We start from the raw sequence: 9617 nt of genomic DNA on the forward strand, positions 1-9617 counted from the left end.
AACACAACTCACGCGCCACGACGTACACTGTGCACCAGCCCCCCAAAACGAATCACCCCCCGAAGGACTAAGAAGCCCGACGAACGCGCGAAAACATTTAGGGAGGCCGAGCAAGCACCGGTTAGCGCGAATGCAAGTAACAAGCGCAACAGGCAACTTTCGAGGGACATACTTTTCGCAACAAGCTTCCACTAGGAAAGCATAGGCAACTCGTTCGAACGTCAAAGCCAACCAAATGGCAATTACCCGAGGGACACGCTTTTCGCAAGGCACCTTCCACTAGGGAAGCGCAGGCAACCCGAAGGCGAGTCGAAGACAACCCGAGGGACATGGAGGAATGCACCAGTGGAGTTCGCTGCACAGGCAGGGATCCGTCCAACTCGCACAAACCGAACACAACTCACGCGCCACGACGTACACTGTGCACCAGCCCCCCAAAACGAATCACCCCCCGAAGGACTAAAAAGCCCGACGAACGCGCGAAAACATTTAGAGAGGCCGAGCAAGCACCGGTTAGCGCGAATGCGAATAACAAACGCAACAGGCAACTTTCGAGGGACATACTTTTCGCAACAAGCTTCCACTAGGAAAGCATAGGCAACTCGTTCGAACGTCAAAGCCAACCAAATGGCAATTACCCGAGGGACACGCTTTTCGCAAGGCACCTTCCACTAGGGAAGCGCAAGCAACCCGAAGGCGAGTCGAAGACAACCCGAGGGACATGGAGGAATGCACCAGTGGAGTTCGCTGCACAGGCAGGGATCCGTCCAACTCGCACAAACCGAACACAACTCACGCGCCACGACGTACACTGTGCACCAGCCCCCCAAAACGAATCACCCCCCGAAGGACCAAGAAGCCCGACGAACGCGCGAAAACATTTAGAGAGGCCGAGCAAGCACCGGTTAGCGCGAATGCAAATAACAAACGCAACAGGCAACTTTCGAGGGACATACTTCTCGCAACAAGCTTCCACAAGGAAAGCACAGGCAACTCGTTCGCACGCCAAAGCCAACCAAATGGCAATTTAACCGAGGGACATGCATTTCGCAAGGCAACTTGTACAATTACCCGAGGGACATGGCATGCTTGCCAAGGCCGTGGCTTGGCATGCTTGCCAAGGCCGTGGCATGACATGCTGCTGGCCAAGGCCGGGCATGCCATGCTGCTGGACAAGGCCGTGGCAAGGCATGCTGATGGCCGAGGCCGTGGCAAGGCATGCTGATGGCCGAGGCCGTGGCGTGGCATGCCATGCTGCTGGACGAGGCCGTGGCAAGGCATGCTGCTGGCCAAGGCATTGGCATGGCATGCTGCTGCTGACCAAGGCTTGGGCTTGCCATGCTGCTGGCAAAGGCCGCGGCATGGCATGCTGCCGGCAAAGGCCGCGGCATGGCATGCTGCCGGCAAAGGCCGCGGCATGGCATGCTGCCGGCCAAGGCCGCGGCATGGCATGCTGCCGGCCAAGGCCGCGGCATGCCATGTTGCTGGCCAAGGCCGTGGCATGGCATGCTGCTGGCCAAGGCCGTGGCATGACATGCTGGCCAAGGCCGGGGCATGGCATGCTGCTGGCCAAGGCCGTGGCATGGCATGCTGCTGGCCAAGGCCGGGGCATGGCATGCTGCTGGCCAAGGCCGTGGCATGGCATGCTGCTGGCCAAGGCCGTGGCATGACATGCTTGCCAAGGCCAAGGCATGGCATGCTGCTGGCCAAGGCTTTGGCATGCCATGTTGCTGGCCAAGGCTTTGCCATGCCATGGTGCTGGCCAAGGCTGTGGCATGGCATGCTGCTGGCCAAGGCTGTGGCATGGCATGCTGCTGGCCAAGGCCGTGGCATGGCATGCTGCTGGCCAAGGCCGGGGCATGGCATGCTGCTGGCCAAGGCCGTGGCATGGCATGCTGCTGGCCAAGGCCGTGGCATGGCATGCTGCTGGCCAAGGCCGTGGCATGACATGCTTGCCAAGGCCAAGGCATGGCATGCTGCTGGCCAAGGCTTTGGCATGCCATGTTGCTGGCCAAGGCTGTGGCATGGCATGCTGCTGGCCAAGGCGGTGGCATGGCATGCTGCTGGCCAAGGCCGTGGCATGGCATGCTGCTGGCCAAGGCCGGGGCATGGCATGCTGCTGGCCAAGGCCGTGGCATGGCATGCTGCTGGCCAAGGCCGTGGCATGACATGCTTGCCAAGGCCAAGGCATGGCATGCTGCTGGCCAAGGCTTTGGCATGCCATGTTGCTGGCCAAGGCTGTGGCATGGCATGCTGCTGGCCAAGGCTGTGGCATGGCATGCTGCTGGCCAAGGCCGTGGCATGGCATGCTGCTGGCCAAGGCCGGGGCATGGCATGCTGCTGGCCAAGGCCGTGGCATGGCATGCTGCTGGCCAAGGCCGTGGCATGACATGCTTGCCAAGGCCAAGGCATGGCATGCTGCTGGCCAAGGCTTTGGCATGCCATGTTGCTGGCCAAGGCTTTGGCATGCCATGTTGCTGGCCAAGGCTGTGGCATGGCATGCTGGCCTAGGCCAACGTGCCACCGCCACCGCCGCGGGCCGCCACTCGACGCATCCCGTGCTTGGCTATGTAGTTTCGATGCCACAAGCCAATGCCACAAGCCAAGCGATGGCATGTGCCAAGCGCCCGCCTAGGCATAGGCGTGGCCTGTGGCCTGGCCATGCTGGCCAGCCTTAAGGGAGGTGCCCCCCCCTTATAATAGCCTGTTAAGCCCTTTTCAATCTGGCAGGAGGAAACATCAAGCATGTTCGAGGAGTCATAATGGGGTTTTTTTAAAAAGTAATGGTTTTTTGCCAAAACTTTCAACATGAAAGTTGTATGAAATAATTTAATACACCATAAAAAAAATTATAAAAAAATATTTGGCCACCGGAATATTTTATTTTAATTTATTTCAATTTTAATACTTAAAAAATAATAAAAATTACTAAAAATACTCAAAAAATTCTAGAAAAATTCCAACAATTATAAGATGAGGCACTAGTAATTATAGTAATTTTTTTAATTATTTTTTTATTTTTAATTTATTTTATTATAATTTTTATGAGTAAATAAATAATTAAAAAGCCCGACGAACGTGCAAAAACTCTTAGAGAAACCCAGCAAGCATCGGATAGCTCGAATGCAAATAACAAACGCAACAGGCAACTTCCGAGGGACATACTTTTCCCAACAAAGCTTCCACTGGGGAAAGCACTAGCAACGGGTTCGCAAGTCAAAGGCAACCAAACGGCTATTACCCGAGGGACAAGCATTTCGCAGGGCAACATATACGTAAGTCAAAGCCAAACCAAATGGCAATTACACGAGGGACAGGATTGCTTGCCAAGGGCGTGGCATGCGATGTTCTAGCCCAAGGCAAAGGCACGCCACGCTGCGGGACAAGGCCGTGGCAAGACATGCGGCTGGCCTTGGCCTTGGCATGGCATGCCGCCGGCTTTGGCTGGGCTGCGTTGGCCTTGCCATGGAATGTTGCTGGCTTCGGATGGGCTGCCTTGGCCTTGGCCTTGGCCGTGGCATGGCATGCTGCTGGCCTTGGCCTTGGCCTTGGCATGGCATGCTGGCGGCTTTGGCTGGGCTGCCTTGGCCGTGGCATGGCATGCTGCTGGCCTTGGCCTTGGCATGGCATGCTGCTGGCTTTGGCTGGGCTGCCTTGGCCGTGGCATGGCATGCTGCTGGCCTTGGCCTTGGCATGGCATGCTGCTGGCTTTGGCTGGGCTGCCTTGGCCGTGGCATGGCATGCTGCTGGCCTAGGCCTTGGCATGGCATGCTGCTGGCTTTGGCTGGGCTGCCTTGGCCGTGGCATGGCATGCTGCTGGCCTAGGCCTTGGCATGGCATGCTGCTGGCTTTGGCTGGCAGCCTTGGTCGTGGCATGGCATGCTGCTGGCCTTGGCCTTGGCATGGCATGCCGCCGGCTTTGGCTGGGCTGCGTTGGCCGTGGCATGGCATGCTGCTGGCCTTGGCCTTGGCATGGCATGCTGCTGGCTTTGGCTGGCCTGCCTTGGCCGTGGCATGGCATGCTGCTGGCCTAGGCCTTGGCATGGCATGCTGCTGGCTTTGGCTGGCCTGCCTTGGCCGTGGCATGGCATGCTGCTGGCCTAGGCCATGGCATGGCATGCTGCTGGCTTTGGCTGGCCTGCCTTGGCCGTGGCATGGCATGCTGCTGGCCTTGGCCTTGACATGGCATGCTGCTGGCTTTGGCAGGCCTGCCTTGGCCGTGGCATGGCATGCTGCTGGCCAAGGCCTTGGCCTGGCATGCTGCTGGCTTTGGCTGGGCTGCCTTGGCCGTGCCATGGCATGCTGCTGGCCTTGGCCTTGGCATGGCATGCTGCTGGCTTTGGCTGGCCTGCCTTGGCCGTGGCATGGCATGCTGCTGGCCTAGGCCTTGGCATGGCATGCTGCTGGCTTTGGCTGCGCTGCCTTGGCCGTGGCATGGCATGCTGCTGGCCTTGGCCTTGGCATGGCATGCTGCTGGCTTTGGCTGGCCTGCCTTGGCCGTGGCATGGCATTCTGCTGGCCTTGGCCTTGGCATGGCATGCTGCTGGCTTTGGCTGGGCTGCCTTGGCCGTGGCATGGCATGCTGCTGGCCTAGGCCTTGGCATGGCATGCTGCTGGCTTTGGCTGGGCTGCCTTGGCCGTGGCATGGCATGCTGCTGGCCTTGGCCTTGGCATGGCATGCTGCTGGCTTTGGCAGGCCTGCCTTGGCCGTGGCATGGCATGCTGCTGGCCTAGGCCTTGGCATGGCATGCTGCTGGCTTTGGCTGGGCTGCCTTGGCCGTGGCATGGCATGCTGCTGGCCTTGGCCTTGGCATGGCATGCTGCTGGCTTTGGCTGGGCTGCCTTGGCCGTGGCATGGCATGCTGCTGGCCTTGGCCTTGGCATGGCATGCTGCTGGCTTTGGCTGGGCTGCCTTGGCCGTGGCATGGCATGCTGCTGGCCTTGGCCTTGGCATGGCAAGCTGCTGGCTTTGGCTGGGCTGCCTTGGCCGTGGCATGGCATGCTGCTGGCCTTGGCCTTGGCATGGCATGCTGCTGGCTTTGGCTGGCCTGCCTTGGCCGTGGCATGCCATGCTGCTGGCCATGGCCTTGGGGCTGGGCTGCCTTGGCTGCGGTTCTTATCACTAGACGTGCGTTGCGTGCGAAGGCGTGCAAAGGCGTGCGCGACCATGCGCGCAACACGCGCACCGTGGTCAAAAGACCACGCGCGCGGTATTCGCACAGGCCACGCTGCCCACGCCGCGGGCATGCCAGGCCAGGCTGCCCTGGCCGGCTGCATGCCAGGCCGCCCAGGCCGTGCGCATGCCATGCCGTGCTGCCCAGGCCAGCTGCATGCCAGGCCGCCCAGGCCGTGCGCATGCCATGCCGTGCTGCCCACGCCGCGGGCATGCCAGGCCGGCTGCATGCCAGGCCGCCCAGGCCGTGCGCATGCCATGCCGTGCTGCCCACGCCGCGGGCATGCCAGGCCGGCTGCATGCCAGGCCGCCCAGGCCGTGCGCATGCCATGCCGTGCTGCCCATGCCGCGCGCATGCCAGGCCGCCCACGCCCGCGCGGATGCCACGCCATGCTGCCCAAGGCCGCGCCCAGGCCGCGCAAGGCCGCGCCCAGGCCGCCCAAGGCCGCGCAAGGCCGCCCAAGGCCGCGGCCGAGCCGCCCCAGGCCGCAGCCCAGGCCGAGCTGCCCATGCCGCGCGCATGCCAGGCCGCCCACGCCCGCGCGGATGCCACGCCATGCTGCCCAAAGCCGCGCCCAGGCCGCGCAAGGCCGCGGCCAGGCCGCCCAAGGCCGCGCCCAGGCCGCCCAAGGCCGCGCCCAGGCCGCGCAAGGCCGCGCCCAGGCCGCGCAAGGCCGCGCCCAGGCCGCCCAAGGCCGCGCCCAGGCCGCGCAAGGCCGCCCAAGGCCGCGGTCCAGGCCGCCCAAGGCCGCGGCCGAGCCGCCCCAGGCCGCAGCCCAGGCCGCGGTCGAGCCGCAGTGCATGTAACCCAAGGCCGCAGCCCAGGCCGCGCCCAACATGGGGCGTACCTGCCACTGCCTTGCCCTGGGCAAGGGAGGTGCCCCCCCCTTATAATAGCCTGTTAAGCCCTTTTCAGTCTGGCAGGAGGAAACATCAAGCATGTTCGAGGAGTCATAATGGGGTTTTTTTAAAAAGTAATGGTTTTTTGCCAAAACTTTCAACATGAAAGTTGTAGGAAATAATTTAATACACCATAAAAAAAATTAAAAAAAATATTTTTTTACCGAAAATATTTTATTTTAATTTATTTCGATATTAATACTTAAAAAATAATAAAAATTAATAAAAATGGTCAAAAAATTATGGAAAAATTCCCATAATTAAAGGATGATTCACTAGTAATTATAGAAATTATTAAATTATTTTTTTCATTTTTTTTATTTTATTTTGATTTTTTTATGCCAAATAAGGGCTTTAAAAATTCGAAAAGCTCCAGAAAAATTGCAAAAAAATAGGGAATGACATTTAAAATTGATTGTAGTGCATTTTTAATTGTGTTGCACGGTTTGGGTAAGATTATAAAAGAATCATGTTCAAAAAGATCGGTCGAGGCGGTGGCATGCCATGGCCTTGGCCTTGGCCATGCCTTGCACAGGGACTTGGCCTTGCCCACTGCCTTGGCCTTGGCTTTGGCCTTGGCCTTGGCCTTGGCATGGCATGGCATGCTCGCCGAGGCCGTGGCATGCCTTGCTGCTAGCCAAGGCCGTGGCGTTGCATGCTCGCCCAGCCCGTGGCATGCCATGCTCGCCCAGCCCGTGGCACGCCATGTTGGCCCAAGGCATTGGCATGGCATGCCGGCCAAGGCATGCTGGCCAACGTTGCACAAGGCGGTGCCATGGCATGGCATGCTGACCAAGACCGTGCCATGGCATGCTGGGCGAGGCCGGGGCATGGCATGCTGGCCGAGGCCGTGGCTTGCCATGCCGCCACGGCCGTGGCATGCCGGGCAACGGACCGGCATGGCCCAGCCCGTGGCACGCCATGTTGGCCCAAGGCATTGGCATGGCATGCCGGCCAAGGCATGCTGGCCAACGCTGCGGCACGGCGTGCTGGACAAGGCGGTGCCATGGCATGGCATGCTGACCGAGGCCGTGGCATGGCATGTTGGGCGACGCCGTAGCAAGGCATGCGGGCCGAGGCCGTGGCATGGCATGTTTGCAACGCCGTGGCAAGACATGCGGGCCGTGGCATGGCATGGCATGCGGGCCGAGGCCGTGGCACGACATGTTGGCCAAGGCTAAGGCATGGCACGCCGGGCAACGCGGTGGCATGGCATGCCGGGCAACGCGGTGGCAAGGCATGCGGGCCGGGGCCGTGGCATGGCATGTTGGGCGACGCCGTAGCAAGGCATGCGGTCCGAGGCCGTGGCATGTCATGCGGGCCGAGGCCGTGGCATGGCATGCGGGCCGAGGCCGTGGCATGGCATGTTGGGCGACGCCGTAGCAAGGCATGCGGGCCGAGGCCGTGGCATGTCATGCGAGCCGAGGCCGTGGCATGGCATGCGGGCCGAGGCCGTGGCATGGCAAGTTGGGCGACGTCGTGGCAAGGCATGCGGGCCGAGGCCGTGGCATGTCATGCGGGCCGAGGCCGTGGCTTGGCATGCGGGCCGAGGCCGTGTCATGGCAAGTTTGGCCCAGGCCGTGGCTCGACATGTTGGCCAAGGCTAAGGCATGGCACGCCGGTCAACGCGGTGGCATGGCATGCTGGGCAACGCGGTGGCAAGGCATGCGGGCCGAGGCCGTGGCATGGCATGTTGGGCAACGCCGTAGCAAGGCATGCGGGCCGAGGCCGTGGCATGGCAAGCGGGCCGTGGCCGTGGCATGGCATGTTGGGCGACGCCGTGGCATGGCATGCGGGCCGAGGCCGTGGCATGGCATGTTTGGCAACGCCGTGGCAAGACATGCGGGCCGTGGCATGGCATGGCATGCGGGCCGAGGCCGTGGCATGTAATGCGGGCCGAGGCCGTGACATGTAATGCGGGTCGAGGCCGTGGCATGGCATGTTGGGCGACGCCGTACCAAGGCATGCGGGCCGAGGCCGTGGCATGGCATGCGGGCCGAGGCCGTGGCATGGCATGTTGGGCGACGCCGTAGCAAGGCATGCGGGCCGAGGCCGTGGCTCGACATGTTGGCCAAGGCTAAGGCATGGCACGCCGGGCAACGCGGTGGCATGGCATGCTGGGCAACGCGGTGGCAAGGCATGCGGGCCGAGGCCGTGGCATGGCATGTCGGGCAACGCCGTAGCAAGGCATGCGGGCCGAGGCCGTGGCATGGCATGCGGGCCGTGGCCGTGGCCGTGGCATGGCATGTTGGGCGACGCCGTGGCATGGCATGCGGGCCGAGGCCGTGGCATGGCATGTTTGGCAACGCCGTGGCAAGACATGCGGGCCGAGGCCGTGGCATGGCATGCGGGCCGAGGCCGTGGCATGCCATGTTGGGCAACGCCGTAGCAAGGCATGCGGGCCGAGGCCGTGGCATGGCATGCGGGCCGTGGCCGCGGCATGGCATGTTGGGCGACGCCGTGGCATGGCATGCGGGCCGAGGCCGTGGCATGGCATGTTTGGCAACGCCGTGGCAAGACATGCGGGCCGTGGCATGGCATGTTGGGCAACGCCGTGGCAAGGCATGCGGGCCGAGGCCGTGGCATGGCATGCGGGCCGAGGCCGTGGCATGTCATGCGGGCCGAGGCCGTGGCATGGCATGCGGGCCGAGGCCGTGGCATGGCATGCCGGCCGAGGCCGTGGCATGGCATGCCGGCCGAGGCCGTGGCATGGCATGCGGGCCGAGGCCGTGGCATGGCATGTTGGACGACGCCGTAGCAAGGCATGCGGGCCGGGGCCGTGGCATGGCATGTTTGGCAACGCCGTGGCATGACATGCGGGCCGTGGCATGGCATGGCATGCGGGCCGAGGCCGTGGCGTGGCATGTTGGGCAACGCCGTGGCAAGGCATGCGGGCCGAGGCCGTGGCATGTCATGCGGGCCGAGGCCGTGGCATGGCATGCGGGGCGAGGCCGTGGCATGGCATGCGGGGCGAGGCCGTGGCATGGCATGTTGGGCGACGCCGTAGCAAGGCATGCGGGCCGAGGCCGTGGCTCGACATGTTGGCCAAGGCTAAGGCATGGCACGCCGGGCAACGCGGTGGCATGGCATGCTGGGCAACGCGGTGGCAAGGCATGCGGGCCGAGGCCGTGGCATGGCATGTTGGGCAACGCCGTAGCAATGCATGCGGGCCGAGGCCGTGGCATGGCATGCGGGCCGTGGCCGGGGCATGGCATGTTGGGCGACGCCGTGGCATGGCATGCGGGCCGAGGCCGTGGCATGGCATGTTTGGCAACGCCGTGGCAAGACATGCGGGCCGTGGCATGGCATGGCATGCGGGCCGAGGCCGTGGCATGGCATGTTGGGCAACGCCGTGGCAAGGCATGCGGGCCGCTGCCGTGGCATGGCATGCGGGCCGAGGCCGTGGCATGGCATGTTGGGCGACGCCGTAGCAAGGCATGCAGGCCGAGGCCGTGCCTCGACATGTTGGCCAAGGCTAAGGCATGGCACGCCGGGCGACGCGGTGGCATGGCATGCTGGGCAACGCGGTGGCAAGGCATGCGGG

This window comes from Camellia sinensis, chromosome 6 (genome assembly GCF_055761805.1).
Source record: "Camellia sinensis isolate YWXY chromosome 6, ASM5576180v1, whole genome shotgun sequence".
Taxonomy (NCBI): Eukaryota; Viridiplantae; Streptophyta; class Magnoliopsida; order Ericales; family Theaceae; genus Camellia; species Camellia sinensis.